Consider the following 15,370-nt stretch of genomic DNA (forward strand, 5'->3'; position numbering starts at 1 on the left):
TGTTTTTGTATAGTAACTTACATTCCACTTTCAGCAAGAAAGATTTTTTATGAATGTTTATTTATATATTTATTTATTGAACTACTGTGTGGAATAGACCCTTCTAGCTCTTTGAGCTATGCCACCCGGCAACCCATGATTTAACACTAGCCTAAACACAGGGCAATTTAAAATGACCAATTAACCCACCAACCAGTACATCTTTGGACTATGGGAGGAAACTAGAGCACCTGGAGAAAACTGACACAGTCACACAAACTCCTTACAGACAGCAGCAGAAAATCAACCCAGATCACTGGTACATTAAAGCATTGTGCTAACCACTACATTACTGTGTCACCCAAATACTCATCCAAGTTGTTTGTATTTTTATTAAATGTAATTACAACAAATTATTGTGTTGTTTTTCTTTATAGTGTAATATCCTCACTATCTAGTACTACTGAATAGAGAGAGACTTTGTTAAATTTATAATTAGTGTTAAAGGAACAAGGAGAAAATATCCTAACCTGTTTGCAGTTAAATACTCGATATTTGTTACTGATGTTTCAGGACATCTAACTACCTGTTACCTATTATTTAACATTCAAAGAAATGTTATGCTGCCTGATGCCTCATTTTCCTCCTCAGTTTCATGAATCATGTCCAATCCTTTAAATTCATTTTTATGTGTTCAGAAAACTAAAGGGGCTGGGGGCGGTGGGCGAGGGGGATTGTTCAGGACATTGTGAAGTGAGTGGATATCCATAGCCTTTTCTAGCATAATCCCCAAATAGAATATGCTCCTAACACCTTCTCAGTAAAGAGTAATGTAATACACTCAATAAGCATTCAATCTTGTGCACTACACAATGTATGATTTTTACTATGCTAGTGTGCTATAAAGATTTATAACTATGAGAATGAAAACATTTAAGCAGACTCCCATTAACTTCCTAATGTATTGAATAAACACTGTGTAGCTTTGTGGTGTGATAACTTTAAGAACAGGAATACAACTTGCTGCTAAGTTTTTGTTTTCCTATGTCATTATTGTATTGAAACTTTGTTATTTTTTACTTGGACACAGTTATTCAATAAATCTGATGATCACATGCAACTTGATAGTCTGATTTCATGGCCTAAAGGCTTCCAATCAATCAGCCCATGGCTTTCATTAATATTTTGTGTGAGCTGACGACATCGGTCATATGTTAGAGGTGCAAGAAGATAGTGCTGTTTGCTTTACTGCTGCACCAGAAAGAAAAGGAGATAATGGTGACAACTGGAATTGGAAGACTTATTTCTGGGTCGATAGGGTTACAGATTGAAACTATATCTATAATTAATAGCAACATAAGAATTGTGAGTCTGCTAAGCCAGTCAGCACACCTGTTCACACAATATTTCCCTAAGTGGCATTAAAATAGGTCAGCCCCCACCCATGCTCCATTTCAAAGGTACATTTAATGCCAGAGAAATATATACAATTTACATCCTGAAATGCTTTTTCCTTGCAACCATCCAGGAAAATGGAGTGCCCCTAAAGAATGAATGACAGTTAAATGTTAGAACCCCAAAATCCCCCTCCCCTCCTGTCTGTAAGGGGCAGCAAGTAATGATCCCCCTCCCCCCACCAGCAGAAAAAGAGCATTGGCACCTGCCACCAGGCACAAGGCAACAGCAAAGACACAGACTTGCAGTACTCCAAAGACTACTTGTTCACCCGGTATTCAAGATACCACAGGCTCTCTCTCTACATAATAAGGGAGAAAGGGATGTCTCCGTTTCACAGCGAGAGGGGAGACATAACAAACAACTCGCTGGTTTATGATGTTAAAAGTCTGTTGTGTCACTTTTTTTCAAGTTCTGTGCCCAAAGATCTCTGGTCTTCCATCTCAGATCTTCCATCTGCCCCGACACCGACCTTCGATCCGCCCGTCTCCAGAGCCATGCGATCTCGGCCCTCCGAAGGCAAGCTGAGCTCTTAGGCCAAGCCCTTGGCATGCCGAATAATGGCCAGTCATGAAACCCCGAGAGGGGGTCCCATTCCCGCAAAGAACCATAGTCAGTGTGCAACTCCAGGTCAAGGTCTTCAAAAGAACCCTGAAAGGGAAAAATAGAAATATTGAAGGTGGAAATAGAGCTGTTTCCAAGGATTCAAGCAAAGGAGTCACCGTTAGGCGCCATTAATCCTTCTAAGCTCCTCCTCCATTTATATATTTAAGGAATATTATGTTTACGTACATGCCAGCTACTCCTGAAGAATGGCCCAGTTCAAATTTAGATTGTTTTAGACATCCTTGTATGCAAGATATTGTACCTGAAATTTTGTCTAATTGAGCCTGATTTAAATGGAATCAATGGATTACATTACATTACAATTCTTCCCTCTACTGATAATGCAAAACAACCAAGAATTACAAAGAAGACTACTACCAGCTGATAAGCACTACTGTATATGTAGACCTAAAGCTGTTAAGAGGTAATTATTCTCAAGAATAGGGAAGTTAGTCACAATTTAATTACATTTCAGTTCTCAGCAAATCCAGATTCCATAGGTAAACTTCAGTAACCCATTAAATGGCTAAGTAGCCCCAGAGATGCATCATATCTATCATAAGGTTTAAGCCTCATAACAGGCCACAATCTCAGTAATAGCTGTTCACATTTTGTTCTGTTCAGTCTTCTATGCACAAATGTCTAGCTACTCTTCTCAAACCCCAAGGTGAGAGAGAGGGGCAAAAGGCAGATAGTCACACCAGGGCCTGGGGAGTCAGATAAGTGGGTAACAGTCAGGAGAGGGAAGGGGAGCAGTCAGAGGCTAGAGAGCACCCTTGTGGCTGTACCCCTTGACAATAGGAAGTCCTGCTTGAGTAATGTTTGGGGGGGATGGCCTACCTGGGGGAAGCAACAGTGTCCGCACCTCTGGCACAGAGCCTGGTCCTGTGGCTCAGAAAGGTAGGGAAAGGAAGAGGATGGCAGCAGTGTTAGGGGGTCAGACAGGCGATTCTGTGGACGCAGGAAAGAAGTATGGATGGTAGTTTGCATCCCAGGTGCCAGGGTCCGGGATGTTTCTGATCACATCCAAAATATCCTGAAGTGGGATGGAGAACAGCCAGAGGTTGTGGTACATACTGGTACCAACAAATTAGGGAGGAGGACCTGAAAGCAGACTACGGGGAGTTAGGAAGGAAGTTAAGAAGCAGGACCACAAAGGTAGTAATCTCGGGATTACTGCCTGTGCCACGTGACAGTGAGTATAGGAATACAGTGAGATGGAGGATAAATGCGTGGTTGGGGGATTGGAGCAGGGGGCAGGGATTCAGATTTCTGGATTATTTGGACCCCCTTTAGGGCAGGAGTGACCTGTACAAAAGGGACTTGTTGCACTTGAATCCCAGGGGGACAAATATTCCTGGCAGGGAGATTTGCAAAGGCTACTGGGGAGAGTTTAGACTAGAATTGCTGGGGGATGGGCACCAAACTGAAGAGACGGAGGAAGAGGCAGTTGGCTCACAAATAGAGAAAGCTTGAAGACAGTGCGAGAGGGAGGATAGGCAAGTGATAGAGAAGGGACACGCTCAGACCGATGGTTTGAGGTGTGTCTATTTTAATGCAAGGAGTATAATGAACAAAGTGGATGAGCTTAGAGCATGGATCAGTACTTGGACCTATGATGTTGTGGCCATTACAGAGACTTGGAAGGCTCAGGGGCGGGAATGGTGACTTAGAGTGCCAGGCTTTAGATGTTTCAGAAAGGACAGGGAGGGAGGCAAAAGAGGTGGGGGTGTGGCACTGTTGATCAGAGATAGTGTCACGGCTGCAAAAAAGGAGGAAGATGTGGACAGATTGTCTACAGAGTCTCTGTGGGTAAAAGTTAGGAACAGTAAGGGGTCAATAACTCCACTGGGTGTTTTTTATAGACCAGCCAATAGTAACAGGGACATCAAGGAGCAGATGGGGAGACAGATTCTGGAAAGGAGTAATAATAACAGGGTTGTTGTGGTGGGTGATTTTAATTTCCCAAATATTAATTGTCATGTCCCTAGAGCAAGGGGTTTAGATGGGATGGAGTTTGTTCGGTGTGTTCAGGAAGGTTTCTTGGCACAATATGTAGATAAGCCTACAAGAGGAGAGGTTGTACTTGATCTGGTATTTGGGAAATGAACCTGGTCAGGTGTCAGATCTCGGTGGGAGAGCATTTTGGAGATAGTGATCACAATTTTATCTCCTTTGCCATAGCATTAGAGAGGGATAGGAACAGACAAGTTAGGGAAACGTGTAATTGGAGTAAGGGGAAATACGAGGCTATCAGGCAGGAACTTGGAAGCATAAATTGGAAACATGTTCTCAGGGAAATGTACAGAAGAAATGTGGCAAATGTTCAGGGGATATTTGCGTGGAGTTTTGCATAGGTACGTTCCAATGAGACAGGAAAAGGATGGTAGGGTACAGGAACCATAGTGTACAAAGTCTGTTGTAAATCTAGTCAAGAAGAAAAGAAGAGCTTACAAAAGGTTCAAAAAACTAGGTAATGATAGAGAACTGGAAGATTATATGGCTAGCAGGAAGGAGCTTAAGAAAGAAATTAGGAGAGCCAGAAGGGACCATAAGAAGGCCTTGGCAGAAGGATTAAGGAAAACCCCAAGGTATTCTACAAGTATGTGAAGAGCAAGAGGATAAGACGTCAGAGAATAGGACCAATCAAGTGTGACAGTGGAGAAGTGTGTATGGAACTGGGGAACCGGAAGAGATAGCAGAGGTACCTAATGAGTACTTTGCTTCAGTATTCACTACAGAAAAGGATCTTGGTGATTATAGGGATGACTTACAGCAGACTGAAAAGCTTGAGCATATAGATATTAAGAAAGATGTGCTGGAGCTTTTGGAAAGCATCAAGTTAGGTAAGTCACCGGGGCCAGATGAGATGTACCCCAGGCTACTGTGGGAGGCGAGGGAGGAGATTGTTGAGCCTCTGGCAATGATCTTTGGATCACCAGTGAGGACGGAAGAGGTTCTGGAGGGTTGCAGATGTTGTTCCCTTATTCGAGAAAGGGAGTAGAGAAAGCCCAGGAAATTACAGACCAGTGAGTCTTACTTCGGTGGCTGGTAAGTTGAATGAGGAGATCCTGAGAGGCAGGATGTATGAACATTTGAAGAGGCATAATATGATTAGGAATAGTCGGCATGGCTTTGTCAAAGGCACACCATGCCTTACGAGCCTGATTAAATTTTTTGAGGATGTGACTAAACGCATTGATGAAGGTAGAGCCATAGATGTAGTGTATATGGATTTCAGCAAGGCATTTGACAAGGTACCCTGTGCAAGGCTTATTGAGAAAGTAAGGAGGCAGGGGATCCAAGGGGACATTGCTTAGTGGATCCAGAACTAACTTGCTCACAGAAGGCAAAGAATGGTTGTAGATGGGTTATAGTCTGCATGGAGGTTGGTCACCAGTGGTGTGCCTCAGGGATCTATTCTGGGACCACTACTCTTCGTGATTTTTATAAACTACCTAGATGAGGAAATGGAGGGATGGGTTAGTAAATTTGATGATGACACAAAGGTTGGGGGTGTTGTGGATAGTATGGAGGGCTGTCAGAGGTTAAACTGGGCTGAGAAGTGGCAGATGGAGTTCAACCCAGGTAAGTATGAGGTGGTTCATTTTGGTAGGTCAAATATGATGGTAGAATATAGTATTAATGGTAAGACTCTTGGTAGTGCAGAGGATCAGAGAGATCTTGGGGTACGAGTCCATAGAACATTCAAAGCTGCTGTGGAGGTTGACTCTGGTTGAGAAAGCATACAGTGCATTGGCCTTCATCAATCATGGAATTGAGTTTAGGAACCAAGAGGCAATGTTGCAGCTATATAGGACCCTGGTCAGACCCTACTTGGAGGACTGTGCTCACTTCTGGTCACCTCAGTATAGGAAGGATGTGGAAACCATAGAAAGGGTGATTTACAAGGATGTTGCCTGGATTAGGGAGCATGCCTTATGAGAATAGGTTGAATGAACTCGGCCTTTTTTCCTTGGAGGGACAAAGGATGAGAGGTGACCTGATAGAGGTGTATAAGATGATGAGAGGCATTGATCATGTGGATAGGCAGAGGCTGTTTCCCAGGACTGAAACGGCTAACACAAGAGGGCACAGTTTTAATGTGCTTGTAAGTAGGTACAGAGGAGATGTCAGGGGTAAGTTTTTTTTACGCAGAGAGTCGCTCCAACCAAACGCCAGGGCTAACCGCGCAGGTGCGTGCGCTGCTGAGGACCCGAGACTCCGCCTTCAGAGCAGGTGACAAGGCAGCCTTAACAACAGCGAGGGCCATCGGAGAAGCAAAGCGTGCACCGCCCAGCGAATCCACAGCCACTTCCAGGACAGCGGCGACACGCCGCGCATGTGGAAGGGCATTCAGGACAACATCACCTGCCTGTGCTGGTGATGCCTCCCTTCCAGATGCCCTGAACAACTTCTACGCTTGTTTTGAAAATGACGTGGTGGCCTGGAAGACCACTCCTCCTCCCAATGACCAAGTGCTGTGTCTTACCGTGGCCGATGTGAGGAGAATCCTGTGCAGGGTCAACCCACCGAAGGCTGCTGGACCAGACAGTATTCTGGCAGAGTGCTCAGAGGATGTGCAGACCAGCTGGCAGATATTCTTACTGACATCTTCAACATCTCCCTGAGCAGCGCCGTCATTCCAATGTGCTTCTAGGCTGCCACCATCGTCCCCGTGCCGAAGAAGTCTTCAATGTCCTGCCTCAACGACTACCGTCCCGTTGCACTCACATCCATCATCATGAAATGTTTCGAGTGGCTTGTCATGAGGCACATCAAGACCCTGCTGCCCCCCTCACTGGACCCCCTGCAGTTCGCGTACCGTCCCAACCGCTCGACAGACGACACCATTGCCATCACCCTCCACCTGGCCCTCACCCACCTGGACAAAAAAGACACGTACGTTCGAATGCTTTTCACAGATTTCAGTTCAGCATTCAACACAATCATTCCTCAGCACCTGATTGGAAAGCTGAGCCTGCTGAGCTTGAACACCTCCCTCTGCAACTGGATTCTAGACTTCCTGACTGGGAGACCTCAGTCAGTCCGGATCGGGAGCAGCATCTCTAACACCACGACACTGAGCATGGCCCCCCCCCCCCCCGCCCCCCCAGGGCTGTGTGCTCAGTCCACTGCTGTTCACTCTGCTGACCCATGACTGCGCTGCAACACACAGCTCGAATCACATCATCAAGTTCACCGATGACACCACCGTGGCGGATCTCATCTGCAAGAATGATGAGTCAGCATACAGAGAGGGGATGCAGCGGCTAACGGACTGGTGCAGAGCCAACAACCTGTCTCTGAATGTGAACAAAACAAAAGAGATGGTTGTTGACTTCAGGAGAGCACGGAGCGACTACTCTCCTCTGAACATCGACAGCTCCTCCATTGAGTTCGTTAAGAGCACCAAATTTCTTGGTGTTCACCTGGCAGAGAATCTCACCTGATCCCTCAACACCAGCTCCATAGCCAAGAAAGCCCAGCAGCGTCTCTACTTTCTGAGAAGACTGCGAAAAGTCCACCTCCCACCCCCCATCCTCACCACATTCTACAGAGGTTGTATTAAGAGTACCCTGAGAGGCTGCATTACTGCCTGGTTCGGAAATTGCACCTCCTCAGATCACAAGACCCAGCAGCAGATAGTGAGGTCAGCTGAGATGATTATCGGGGTCCCTCTTCCCGCCATTACACCATTTACACCACACGCTGCATCCGCAAATCTAACAGCATTGTGAAGGACCCCACGCACCCCTCATACAAACTCTTCTCCCTCCTGCCGTCTGGAAAAAGGTACCGAAGCAGTCAGGCTCTCACGACCGGACTACGTAACAGTTTCTTCCCCCAAGTCATTAGACTCCTCAATTTCCAGTCTAGTCCGATGCTAACCTGCGCGCGCGCACACACACCTGAACACCACTCCAACTCACTTTGCAAATTTTGCTCATTTCTTTCTCAATTCCTGCTAAAACATTGTTTACATTTACATTTCCATCATTTATTATTATATTGTAATTTGTCCTTTACTGTGCCTATTGTCTTGTTTATTAATTATTGTACTGTCTTGCACTGTTTTGTGCATTTTCTGTAGTCTCGTGCAGGCCTGAAGTCTAGTGTAGTTTTGCGCTGTTTCATGTAGCGCCATAGTCCTGGAGGATCATTGTTTCGTTTTTACTCTGTACTATACCAGCAGTCATGGTTGAAATGACAATAAAAGCGACTTGACTTGACAACTTGAATGCGTGGAACGGGCTGCCAGCGATGGTGGTGGAGGCGGAAACGACAGGGTCTTTTAAGAGACTCCTGGATAGGTACATGGAGCTCAGAAAAACAGAGGGCTATGGGTAACCCTAGGTAATTTCTAAGGTAAGGATGTGTTCGGCACAGCTTTGTGGGCCGAATGGCCTGTATCGTGCTGTAGGTTTTCTATGTTCCTATGGCTCCATTGCTGCATCTGAAACAACAGAATCTTCCTCGTGGACATGCTAGTCATAGACAACGATTCAAGAAGAGCTTCTTCCTCTCCACTGTCACATTTCTGAACAGGCCGTGAACACTACCTTGTTATTCCTTTTTTAACTATTTATTTATTTTAGTAATATACACATTTTTACGATCTTTGCACGGCACTACTTTCACCAAAAAATCATTCACTTTACTTGTCAATGGTAATAAACATAATTCTGATTCTTGGCACCATCCCAAGTTGGTTTTTGTAGCCGAACAAAGCAACAATGTTGCACTTCTTTAAGAAGGTACAGGTTGATTTTAATCAGTGCGGGCCGGCACAAACTTGCACTCTCCGCTCATGAAACTGGGCTCCTGGTGAGGTGTGTGGCCAATTAACTATACACTAAGGCTGCACCAGACAGTCAAGTGGTCAGGAGAAATTAGATTATCATGCTGCCTGCATCAGAAGCAATTGGTACAGATTTCTCACACATGATTACCCCCTGGCTGTTTTGGAATAAGTATCTTATTTAGATCCCTCTAACTTGCACCTCTATAATTTCTTGGAGGGTCATTGAAATTGAAGTAATTAGGTCTGTATTAAACTGTATGTGGAGAAATTTTGGGCTACAGATGCTATTGAAGAAGCATTCAACTTTTACCCAGCTATTTAGAGTATATCAGTAATGGTCTTAATACCCGGTGCTGTGTTTAGTTGAGATTTACGTAAATAATTAACAGATGTGGTCTCTAACTGCCATCTGTTGAGAGTATGTCCAGTTGATAAATCACAGGGCAGACATGAGCTTCCATTTCTCACAAAAAAGGGATATCATAACATCTCTTCACCTTCAGCCCTCCTACCTTGTTCTAAACAGACTGATAAATAAGAAGAAATGAACCAAAATAAATTGTGTAATCCCTTGCACTAGCATAGAATGTATTTTAAAACTCTCTTTAAAACTAATTGAAATATAAACCATTGTTCCTGAATCTGAAAGTATTAACTAAAATATGGGCATAATCAATACAGCAATCAGTGCTTTACAGAAAAAAATCCATTTGCTTTTTTATATTGGAGTTTTAGCTGCCAATCTCAAGGCATTTTCAGTGCTGATTAACAGGACAAGGTTGCTTCCACAGGAACATTTCCCCGGGATGATGGCAACAACATGGGTAATCCTGTCTTTCATGTATAACCTTCTTTCCCTGACCCCCTTGTCTGCCGGTCACCAATTTAGGGAACTTCGGCTGCCCCAAGCACATCTGCCTGTAACTCAATGAGCCGTATCTTGCTGAAAAAGCAGTTTTCTGTTAATTAAGCATGCCATTATTATTCTGCAAATCAGCTAGTAAATTCAGGAGATTTAATGATCCATCCTGGGTTGTGAATACCCAGAACTTCCTGGTTGATTTGGACTACTCTGTCATTTTCTTCACATTAGTAGTTGCATGTATGGATTGTTTGCAAATCACACAGAACAAAATATCAAGTGTAGTAATTAATATCAGAAGTAACTTGGTAGTCATTAACGCAATGCCAATTCAATTCTCTGGCCCAGAAATGTAATAACTTAAATTGTTTAGTTTCAATCCTGCAAATAGTGATCTTATTTTCATTTTTTAACTGTTTAACATTTCATTTTTCTTATTCAGATTTTTCACCCTCTCCCCTTAATCTTCCTTCATTATCTGGTTTGATTTTAGTTCACTCTCTTCAGGAATTCTGTTTCTTACTCAATCATTAGAGTTAATCATTTCCAGTATTTACTTAAAAAAATTTCATTGCCTATAGTCAGTCAACACATTACACAAGTTACAAAATATTTTTGAGGTTAAGCATATAAAGAAAGCCTGCTAATAAAGCCCATTTCCAGAAAGGTGTAGCACAGTACAGGGCCTAGAAATTGTGCTGTTATCTTGGAGTTTCCCTACACTGATTATTTGTTTTAACCTACCTCATGTGATTTTTTTTTTTGGAGAGAGTACCAGCAAGGCTGAAAAGTGGAAGTAAGCCAAGCCAGCAAGTCATTTCTTGCATGAAGTAAGCCGAGCCAGCAAGTCATTTCTTGCAATTGAATATCAGACATCCCACCCAGCAAAAACTCATTTCAGGGAGGCAGCATCATCAATTTGCGGGAGATTTCCGGGAGAGGTGGGATGTCTGCAATAGAGCAGCTCCTTAGCAGCTAGCCAGCTAGTTTAAATAATGTTAGCTATGCTAATGAATGAATGACACCTGTTAAACTCACCTCAACATGTCTTTTACATTTTAACCCACCATGGGAAATAGAAAAGTCACTGTTGCAAACAGTGCAGCTAGCAACAGTGTCATTATTTTTGACCCCTATTAGGCCGGGGTACACTTTAGTGTAGTCTGGGGTGATGTACGTTTTATATTTTCTCTTTTTGGAACACTCTCCCATGGTGCACTCTCTCTCTCTCTCTCTCTCTCTCTCTCTCTCTCTCTCTCTCTCTCTCTTGCGGTCGCTCTTGCGCTTTCTCTTTTGCTTTCTCTCTCGCTTGCTCGTTCTCTCTCTCGCTCTCGCTCTCAAAAAAATTGATTTCCGTGATATTGTATATAATTTTCGGGCATCAGGGAGCCACTATTCATATGCAGGAGACTCCCGGAAGATCCGGGAGAGGTGGGATGTCTGGAACATTCATGAAACCTGTACATTTGTTTCTATTGTAATTGTTTATTTTGCCGATGGTACCTCCACAATGTTCAGTTAGAACTACAGTGGTGCTAGAAAGTTTGCAAACCCTGTAGAATTTTCTCTATTTCTGCATAAATGTGACATGAAATGTGATCAGTTCTTCATGTGTCCTAAAACTACATAAAGAGAACCCAATTAAATAAATAACACATAAAAAGCAAGATACTTGTTCATTTATTTATTGAGAAAAAATGATCCAATATTTCACATATTTGTTGGAAAACGTATGTGAACCTCTGCAGTAATGCCTTCTACAAAAGCCTTTTGGAGTCAGGTGTTCCAATCAATGAGCTGAGATTGGAGGTGTGGGTTGCAGAGGTGCCCTGCTCTATAAAAGAGACACACAAAATCAGGTTACTGACAGAGCCTGCTCTTCTCAAAAAAAGAAAACCATGCCTCGATCAAAACAACTTTCAGAGGACATTAGAAGAAGAATTGTAGGAATGCACGAAGCTGGAAAAGGCTAAAAAAGCATTTCTAAAGACCTGAGCGTTCATCAGCCCACAGTAAGAGAAATTGCTTACAAATGGAGGAAACTCAGTACTATTGTTACTCTCCCTAGGAGTGAGCATCCTGCAAAGATCACACCAAGAGCACAACGTGCATTGCTGAAGGAGGTGAAAAAGAACCCAAGGGTAACAGCAAAATGCCTGCAGAAATCTGTAGAACTTGCTAAAGTCGCTGTTCATGTGTCCTCTATAAGAAAAATACTGAACAAAAATGCCATTTGTGGAAGGACACCACGGAGGAAACCACTCCTCTCAAAAAAAAAGACCACCTGGATGTTCTACAACACTTCTGGGACAATGTTCTGTGAACAGATGAGACAAAAGTTGAACTTTTTGGCAGGAATTCACATTGCTATATTTGGAGAAAAAAGGGCACTGCACACCAACACCAAAACCTCATCTCAACTGGAGCATCATGCTTTAGGGCTGCTTTACTGTCTCGGGGCCTGAACAGCTTGTAATTGTTGAGGGAACAATGAATTCAAAATTGTATCAAGACATTTTACAGGAGAATGTCAGGGTAGCAGTCCATCACCTGAAGCTTAATAGAAGTTGGATAATGCAGCAAGACAGTGATCCGAAAGACAAGAATAAATCAACAACATAATAGTTTAAAAAGAAGAAAATTTGTGTTTTGGGTTGGCCATATCGAAGTTCTAAACTTAATCCTGAAGCAAGCAGTTCATGCAAGGAAACCCACCAGTTGAAGCAATTTTGTAAGGAGGAATGCCTAAAATTCCTCCAAGCCGATGTTCAAGACTGATCAACAGTTACCAAAAATGTTTGGTTGAAGTTATCACTGTACAAGTGGGTCACACCAGTTACTGAAAGCAAAGGTTCACATACTTTTTCCAACAAATACATGTAATATTGGATCATTTTTCTCAATAAGTAAATGAACAAGTGTAATGTTTTTGTAGCAACACAGATGAAAGTTGCTGGTGAATGCAGCAGGCCAGGCAGCATCTCTAGGAAGAAGTACAGTCGACGTTTTGGGCTAAGACCCTTCGTCAGGACTAACTGAAAGAAGAGATAGTAAGAGATTTGAAAGTGGGAGGGGAAGGGGGAGATCCGAAATGATAGAAGAAGACAGGAGGAGGAGGGATGGAACTAAGAGCTAGAAAGTTGATTGGCAAAAGGGATATGAGAGGATCATGGGATCAAGCAACACACATAAAAGTTGCTGGAGAACACAGCAGGCAAGGCAGCATGTCTAGGAAGAGGCACAGTCGACGTTTCGGGCCGAGACCCTTCGTCAGGACTAACTGCAAGAAGAGCTAGTAACTTTTATGTGTGTTGCTTGAAATTCCAGCACCCGCAGATTTCCTCGTGTTTGCGGATCATGGGATCAATGTTTTTGTATTATTTATTTAATTGGGTTCTCTTTATCTAATTTTAGCACTTGTGTGAAGATCTGATCATATTTTAGGTCATATTTATGCAGAAATAGAGAAAGTTCTACAGGGTTCACAAACTTTATAGCACCACTGTGGCTGGGTGAGTGTGACAGATTACTAAAACATGTTGATCTAACGTACATCATCTATTCATTTCAATCCCTGCTGCAAAGCACCAAAAACAACTATGGCCATCCCTGGGATCATGAAATTTATGTCCCAATTTCTTTAATACATTATCTACCTATTTAAAACATTTTTAAAAAATTTTCTCTGGCCTACTAATTTAAAATCCTCCCCACTCACTTGCTTGCCAAATTCCATGTTATAAGTAACTCTATAATTGGCAGGGTACCACAATGCATCATTGTTAGATGTTTACAGAGACCTCCCACTTCATGTGCTCCTCACCTTAGCCAAAGTCTGCATTACATGCTGATGCATCCAGTCTGGTGTTGAATGATCTTGACTTGGTGGGAGTGAGGACTATTTCCCTCATTCCACTGCAACCAGACCATTATGCAGGGAATGCAGCCAAGAAAGTCATTTACTGAAAGAGCAAAATTCCAGTAATGCAGCAGCCCTAGAAATAAACTATATCATCGTGTCAGAAAGAGGAAGAAAGAAATACTTTGAGGCATTGAAGTATCTAAGATGCCTTTAAGATGTTAAAATGTAAAGGAATCTCTGTTACATCCTTATCCTCAGCAAACATAATGTCTCTGAGACCCCATTTTAATACCAAATCCCAGGAAAAAAGCCAGGAGCAACCTCATACTTTAAGATAGGCATTTGTCCTCAAATCCATCTTGTCATGGTCTTGCACTTTTTGTCTACCTGCTCTGCACTTTCTCTAACTGTAACACAATATTCTGCATTTTAGAAACATAGAAAACCTGCAGCACAATACAGGCCCTTTGGCCCACAAAGCTGTGCCAGACATGTCCTTACCTTAGAAATTACCTAGGTTTACCCATAGCCCTCTACTTCTCTGAGCTCTATGTACCTGTCCAGGAGCCTTTTAAAAGACCCTATCGTTTCTGCTTCCACCATTGTTGCCAGCAGTCCATTCCACGCACTCACCACTCTCCGCGTAAAAAACTTACCCCTGACATCTACTCTGTTCCTGCTTCCAAGCACCTTAAAACTGTGCCCTCTCATGTTGGCTACTCCAGCCCTGGGGAAAAAGCCTCTGACTATCCACACAATCAATGCCTCTCATTATCTTGTACACCTCTATCAGGTCACCTCTCATACTCCGTTGCTCCAAGGAGAAAAGGCCGAGTTAACTCAACCTATTCTCATAAGGCATGCTCCCCAATCCAGGCAACATCCTTGTAAATCTCCTCTGCACCCTTTCTATGGTTTCCACATCCTTCCTGTAGTGAGGCGACCAGAAATGAGCACAGTACTCCAAGTGGGGTCTGACCAGGGTCCTATATACAAGCAACATTACCTCTTGGCTCCTAAACTCAATCCCATGGTTGATGAAGGCCAATGCACCGTATGCCTTCTTAACCACAGAGTCAACCTGCGCAGCAGCTTTGAGTGTCCTATGGATTCGGACCCCAAGATCCCTCTGATCCTCCACACTGTCAAGAGTCTTGTACTAAATGCCATCATATTTGACCTACCAAAATAAACCACCTCACACTTAACTGGGTTGAACTCCATCTGCCACTTCTCAGCCCAGTTTTGCATTCTATCAATGTCCTGCTGTAACCTCTGACAGCCCTCCACACTATCCACAACACCCCCAACCTTTGTCATCAGCAGATTTACTAACCCATCCCTCCACTTCCTCATCCAGGTCATTTATGAAAATCACAAAGAGCAGGGGTCCCAGAACAGATCCCTGAGGCACACCACTGGTCACCGACCTCCATGCAGAATATGACCTGTCTACAACCACTCTTTGCCTTCTGTAGGCAAGCCAGTTCTGGATCCACAAAGCAATGTCCCCTTGGATCCCATGCCTCCTTACTGTCTCAATAAGCCTTGCATGGGGTACCTTATCAAATGCCTTGCTAAAATCCATATACACAACATCTACAACTTTACTTTCATCAATGTGTTTAGTCACATCCTTAAAAAATTCAGTCAGGCTCATAAGGCATGACCTGCCTTTGACAAAACCAGCTGACTATTCCTAATGATATTATGCCTCTCCAAATGTTCATAAATCCTGCCTCTCAGGATCTTCTCCATCAAATTACCAACCACTGAATTAAGACTCACTGGTCTATAATTT

The sequence above is a fragment of the Mobula birostris genome, chromosome 1 (genome assembly GCF_030028105.1).
Source record: "Mobula birostris isolate sMobBir1 chromosome 1, sMobBir1.hap1, whole genome shotgun sequence".
NCBI lineage: Eukaryota > Metazoa > Chordata > Chondrichthyes > Myliobatiformes > Myliobatidae > Mobula > Mobula birostris.